Below are 5,381 nucleotides of genomic sequence, written 5' to 3'. Positions count from 1 at the left end.
GGAGGGGCAGAGAGAGAGGGAGACACAGAATCGGAAACAAGCTCCAGGCTCTGAGCCATCAGCCCAGAGCCCGACGCGGGGCTCGAACTCACGGACCGCGAACTCACGGACCGCGAGATCGTGACCTGGCTGAAGTCGGTCGCTTAACCGACTGCGCCACCCAGGCGCCCCAGGAGGGTTTTTTTTTAAGTTTATTTATTTTGAGAGAGAGAGAGAGAACACATGCACAGAGGAGGGGCAGAGAGAGAGTCCCAAGCAGGCTCTGCACTGTCAGCACAGAGTCCGACACAGGGCTTGATCTCACGAACCGAACCATAAGATCGAAATCAAGAGTTGGACGCTTAACCGACCGAGCCACCCAGGTGCCCCGAGTTTCTCTATTCTTATAGCTGAACCCAATCTTAACAAAAACAGCTGTCACTCTTGAGAGTTTTGTTAGGTATACAGTTTTAGTGTAAGTTATTTTTCCCAACGTTTTGGTGATTTTATTCCATTGCCTTCTGGCTTGCATTATTGCAGCTGAGAAGTTTGCCATTTAATGTTCTTCATAAGTGGTGGCTGCTTCCTCTCTGTTCTGGGCTCTTTAATTTCTCAGCAATATGCTAAGATGTTGGTTTCTTTTTGTTTATGTTGCCTGGTTGATGATAGCCGGTGTCTGTGGCTTACCGACTTTTCATAGCTCTAGAAAATCGTCAGCCAGTACATCTTCACATATTGCCTCTCAAGTTGTTTATGCCTGGGATGTGGAGAGCTCAAAGGGGTGGGTAAGAACAATTCAGCTAAGAATTGCTTCCCCTAGTGGTGACTTCAGCTTTATACCAGGCTGTGACCTGAGGGGTTTGGTTTTGTTTTTGGATCTCTACCCCAACCCCTGCAAAAAAATGTGAGTTTGGAAAATTTTAACCTAATTTTTAAAACTTTATTCCTTTTGGGGCACCTGGGTGGCTCAGTCCGGGAAGCGTCCAACTTTGGCTCAGGTCATGACTTCACGGTTCGTGGGTTCGAGCCCCGTGTTGGGCTCTGTGCTGACAGCTCAGAGCCTGGAGCCTGCTTCAGATTCTGTGTCTCCTTCTCTGCCCCTCCCCTACTCGCACTCTGTCTCAAAAATAAAATAAAATAACTTTATTCCTTTAAAACAAGTGAGTTTGTGTTCCTTTTATTTGATAATAGTGCAGTTACTGTGGAATGAATGACATTTTTCCCCCACTAAAACTTACACGGCTGAAGGTTTCTGACATAATTATTTTATAAAAAAAGTTTAAAGTTGCCATTGTCGGACTGGTTACTGTATAAATAACTAGTGTCCATATAAATTGTTTCTTATCATCTATGTAAAATTGAGAATTGTGTAGCACAATGCTATCATTCTACTTGGATCTTTCAGTAAAGTTTCAAAAACATAGTATTTCTATAATAATTCTCCATATAATTGAATTGATTGTTAATAATAATCTAGTCATATTTTGTGAACTTATTTAAAAAATTTTTTTTAATGTTTATTTTTTTTCAACGTTTATTTATTTTTGGGACAGCGAGAGACAGAGCATGAACGGGGGAGGGGCAGAGAGAGAGGGAGACACAGAATCGGAAACAGGCTCCAGGCTCCGAGCCATCAGCCCAGAGCCTGACGCGGGGCTCGAACTCACGGACCGCGAGATCGTGACCTGGCTGAAGTCGGACGCTTAACCGACTGCGCCACCCAGGCGCCCCGAATGTTTATTTATTTTTGATAGAGAGAGAGAGAGAGAGAGAGAGAGAGACAGAGCATGAGCAGGGGAGGGGCAGAGAGAGAGGGAGACACAGAATCTGAATGCTGACAGCTCAGAGCCCAACATGGGGCTCGAACTCACAAACCACAAGATCATGACCTGAGCTGAAGTCGGACACTTAACCAACTGAGCCACCCAGGCGTCCCCATTTATTAATAAAGTTTGGACTAATGCAATATTGTGAAAGTGAATACTTCTATCTAAAAATTTTTTAAGTTTATTTATTTATTTTGAGGGGTGGGGAAGGGCAGAGAGAGAGGGAGAGAGAATGCCAAGCAGGCTCCACACTGCTAGCACAGAGCTCAATGTGGGACTTGAACCCATGAACTGTGAGATCATTACCTGAGCTGAAATCAAGAGTTGTATGCTCAACCAACTGAGCCACCCAGGCACCCCTATCTAAATATTTTTAAGGAAACTAAAGTTCAAAATTAAAATGGATTGTGGTCAAAGAAAATAATACTAGTATATTTTAGGGATTGAATCCAAATTAAAGATCTAATATATATTATATATATAATGCACATATACAAAGACATATACACATACGTACTTTTGACCAATGGAATAAAGAATGGATTTTAATTTTTAATTAAAAAAGTACAGTCTTTGTACAGTTCCCACAAGTTCTATACCTATGTATACTTGTCAAAACATAAACATGCTGCTTCTTCCTAAAATGCAAGATGGAAAAGTAAGGAAATAAATCTATAGTGGACATTATCCACAGTAGAGAGCTGGTGGATAGAAGCTTCTACAACCACTTTAGAGGAAAAGGAAATGTGGTGAATTCTGTGCTGACTCTTAAAGCCTCATTCCAACTGATGTGTATGGTTTTTGCTCATAATTCATTGGCCAAAGCAAATCACATGCCATACTTGCTTCAAAGGGCACTGGGCACTGCAATCCCACAATGTGCCAGGAAAGAAGAGAGACCAAGAATTTGTGAAGCATCCTAATGTTACCTTATGTTTGGCACAAGTATAATTCAAACATGGGATGGCAGGACAATATGTGACATGTTTTAAGATTAAGAAAATGTTTTTTAAAAGCAAGAAAAAGAGATCATGAAAGACAGAAATCTAATTAATGTGATTTTATATCAAGATTCAATAGAAAATGACAGTAAAGTTCAAGTGGATTTGGATACATCTAAAAGTGCATTTCAGGATTATATATTCTATTTTCTGTTGGGTTTGGCTTGGTCTTTGCCATTAATCTTTTTTTTAATGTTTTATTTATTTTTGACAGAGAGAGAGAGAGAAAGAGAGAGAGAGAGAGAGTGCAAGCAGGGGAAGGGCAGAGATAGAAGGAGACACAGAATCCGAAACAGGCTCCAGGTTCTGAGCTATCAGCACAGAGCCCGATGCGGGACTCAAACTCACAGACCACGAGATCATGTTCGATCCCATGGACCATGAGATCATGACCTGAGCCAAAATCCAGTCGGATGCTTAACCAACTGAGCCACCTGGGTGCCTCTATTCCTTTGTTTTCTTCAAAAGTTTTATATCTTTAGCTCTCACATTTACATCTTTGATTCATTTTGAGTTAAATTTTGTATATGGTGTGAAGAAGGGGTTCAAATTTGCACTTTTGCAAACCAATTGAAAGACTACCCTTTCCCTATTGAATTGTCTTATCACTCTTGTTGAAAATCAACTGATCACAGATGTCTGGGCTTACTGCTACACCATCAATTCTAACCTATTGATTTATGTGTACATATTTATATACTTGCTGTCAATATCTGAAAAAAGAAAGTTAGAATTTTGACAGGGATTTCATTTAATCTGTAGATAAATTGGGGGAATATTGTCATTTTAATTATGTGAAGTCTTTCAATCTATGAATAAGGATGTCTTTCCATTTATTCTGATGAAAATTTTTTTCAACAGTTTTGAAGTTTTCAGTGTACAAGTCTTGCCTTTCTTTTGTTAAATTTATTCCTAAATATTTATACTCCTGGATGTTATCATAAAGGAATTGTTTTCTTAAGTTCAATTTCAGATTGTTCATTGCTAGTGTGTAGAAATACTAGTGAATTTTGTATAATGATCTTGTATCCTGAAGCTTTGCTGAAATTGTTTACTAGTGCTTCTTTCTTTCTTTCTTTCCTTTTTTTTTTTTTTTTTTTTTTTTTTTATTCCTTGGAATTTTCTATGTAGAAGATCCGGTCATTTGTGAATAGATATAGTTTTACCTCATTTTTTTCTAATATGAATGTCTTTTATTTCATTTTCTTGCCTAATTGCCCTGGCTAGAATCTCTAGTACAGTATTGGATAGAATTAGCAAGAGAAGCATCCTTGTCTTATTCTTGATCTTAAGAAGAAAGCTTTAGTCTTTCACCATTAAATATGGTATCTATCAGTCATGGGTTTTTCATAGATGCCCTTTAGTAACTTGAGGAAATTTCCTTCTTTTAAAAAAATTTTTTTAAGTTTATTTATGTATTTTGAGAGAGAGAGAGAGAACATGAATCAGCAGAGGAGGGGCAGAGAGAGAGAGAGAGAGAGAATCTCAAGCAGGCTTTGTACTGTCAGTTCAGAGCCCAACATGGAGCTCAAACTCACGAACTGTGAGATCGTGACTTAGCTGAAACCAAGAGTCAGACACTTAACCGACTGAGCCACCTAGGCACCTCTAGGAAATTCCTTTCTTATTCTAATTTATTGAGGGTTTCTTATTTTATCCTGAAAAGGTGCTCGATTTTATCAAATGCTTTTTCTGCATCTGTTAAGATGACCAAGTGGTTTTTTTTTCTCCTTTATTCTATTACATGGTGTATTACATTAGCTGATTTTCATATGTTAAACCAATCTTGCATTCCTGGAATACATTCTGCTTGGTCATGTTGTATAATTCTCTTTTATATGTTGTTGCATTCAATTTGGTTGTGTTTTGTTGAGGACTTTTATGTCTATATTCATAAGAGATATTGGTCTATAGTTTTCTTGTAATGTCTTTGTCTGGTTTTGGTATCAGGGTAGTACTGGCCTCATAGAATTAATTGAGAAGAGGGGCGCCTGGGTGGCTCAGTTGGTTAGGCATCCGACTTTGGCTCAGGTCATGATCTAATGGTTTTGGGTTTGAGTCCTGTGTTCGGGTATATGCTGACAGCTCAGAGCCTGGAGACTGCTTCAGATTCTGTGTCTCCCTCTCTCTCTGCCCATTCCCTGCTCATGCTCTGTCTCTCAAAAATAAAGAAATGTAAAAATGCATTTTAAAAAAAGGATTAGTTGAAAAGTGTTCCCGCTTGTCTATATTTTGGAAGAGTTTGTGAAAGATTGGTGTTAACTCTTCTTTAAATGGTTGGTAGAATTCACCAGGGAAGTCATCTGGTCCTGGGATTTTCTTTATGGGAAGTTTAAAAATTATTAATCCTTTTTTTTTTTTTTAAAAAAGTATTTTCTGGCTCTTCCTCTGAAGTGGCTTAAAGCAGGATTGCATCAGGGACACATGGGTGGCTCAGTCAGTTAAGTGTCTGACTCTTGGTTTTGCTCAGGTCATGATCTCATGGTTTGTGAGTTTGAGCCCTTCACTGGGCTTCAAGCTAACAGTGTGGAGCCTGTTTGTGATTCTCTCTCTCGCTCTCTCTTTCTGCCCCTCT

This window comes from Lynx canadensis, chromosome B2 (genome assembly GCF_007474595.2).
Source record: "Lynx canadensis isolate LIC74 chromosome B2, mLynCan4.pri.v2, whole genome shotgun sequence".
Taxonomy (NCBI): Eukaryota; Metazoa; Chordata; class Mammalia; order Carnivora; family Felidae; genus Lynx; species Lynx canadensis.
The sequence above is the reverse complement of the archived record's forward strand: the minus strand, read 5'-3'. Positions refer to the sequence as shown.